The sequence below is a fragment of the Cervus elaphus genome, chromosome 15 (genome assembly GCF_910594005.1).
Source record: "Cervus elaphus chromosome 15, mCerEla1.1, whole genome shotgun sequence".
Lineage (NCBI taxonomy): Eukaryota > Metazoa > Chordata > Mammalia > Artiodactyla > Cervidae > Cervus > Cervus elaphus.
In genome coordinates this window covers 81,295,219-81,296,857 of record NC_057829.1, presented here as the reverse complement: position 1 = coordinate 81,296,857, position 1,639 = coordinate 81,295,219, and the positions used below count along the sequence as shown (strand labels likewise).

Here is a 1,639-nt window from a genome sequence, read left to right as displayed (position 1 = left end):
GCAGAGTCTTATTTTTTTTTTGTGGTGAAGGTTATATAAATTACAAAGGTTATATAACGTTACAAAGGTTATATAAATCTTTATCTTAACAGGCCCTGAGGGTTTTCCCCTCTGCCCATAGGTGAAAAAGGCAATGACCAAGGTTTTCCCGTTCTGTAAGTGCTTTGTACAACAGTGTCCGTGTAGATCCGTTCCCATAGCATCTTTGGACTGGGTCGGAAGCCTTCCTCCGGAGTCCGGTCTCACGTAGGAGGAGCCGGTTTGGGAAGCCATGACTTCCCACTTCTAGGGTGGGTGGTGCACAGCTGTGAGACGGGTCAGTCCTGCAGAGACTCCGTCAGTCTGTCTCTGGCTCCCAGGAAGGTCATCTGAGTGAGACGTGCTGGGGCTGGGGAAGGAGCCAGAGTTCCGAGGTGTCTGGAAGGGGATGGTGGGGGAAGTGGGGGACCTCTTGGGGCCGCACAGGGTCCCGTTGCGGAGCTTCCAGGGCAGCCCCTCGTTCTCCGTGGAGAGGCGCTTGTTGACTTTGGACTTCTTCTCCAGCGACTCCTGCAGGACCACCTGCTCCATAGAAAGTTGCCTGGAAACTGCCATGTGCTTGTCCATCCGAGCTTTCAGTTCTTCATGCTCCTGCTGGAACTGCTTCAGTTTGTCCACCAGTGCTGTGTCATTGTCCACCAGCTTCTCCTTCTTCTTTCACTCGATGACCGGTTGGCACAGCCTCTCATTCTTGATCTTTAACACAGCTTTAGGCTTTCTAACTCTTGCTCCAGATACATGATCTGAGGGCTTTTTAAAATTTGCTTTCTCTCTTGATATTCTTTTCTGTTCTTCTGATTTCAACTTTTCATTTAAAGCATCATTTTCACTCTTCAGATCATTGATTTTGTTTTTCTCGTGATTTCTGCTTCTCGTAAAGCAGATCCTTGAGGGATTTCTTTCCCATTTCATGGCTTTTCTTGATTTCTGAAAGAAGGCGGATTCTTAATCACTAGACCACCAGGGAAGTCCCAAGGGGGGTTTATTTTTAAAACTTTTAATTTGGAAATGGTTTTAGATTTACCCGAGATTTGGAAAGATAATACAACTTTCCTGTGTGTTCCCATTCAGTTTTGTGTGAACATCTTATGTGCCCACAGTGCATTTACCAAAACTAAGAAATTGTCATTACGATGTTACTATTAATGAAACTACAGACTTCATTCAGATTTCCCCAGTTTTACCCACGGAGTCCGTTTTTCTGTTCTAAGATCCAATCCAGGATCCTAGTTTGCTTCCAGTCATCGTGTGTTTTTATTTATAGCCATCATGTGTCTCCTCTGGTCTGTGACTGCTTTTGCCATCTTTCTCTACCTTTCATTACCTGCACACATTTGAGAGAAGCCATCAGCTATTTCATAGAACATCTCTCAGGGTGGGTACACCTGACGTTTTTTCCTGGAGACTAAGCTTGCAGATTTGGGGAAAAAGACCAGAGAGGGGAAGTCTTATTGGTGCATCGTACCTAAGGGCTCAGGGTACCAATGTGATTTTCCACTGCGCTGCCCGCTGGGCTCTCTGCTGTAAAGTTTGTATTTCATCCTTTTCCACCCTCTATTTGGGATTCCAGGCTTTGGACAAGCTTTATCCCGGGAATGGA

The 1,639-nt window shown here is 45.9% G+C and overlaps 1 pseudogene; it reads right to left on the bottom strand.

The window, feature by feature from the left end:
- Positions 1-285: 285 nt before the first annotated feature.
- Positions 286-967, bottom strand: LOC122708559 (annotated as a pseudogene).
- Positions 968-1,639: the final 672 nt, after the last annotated feature.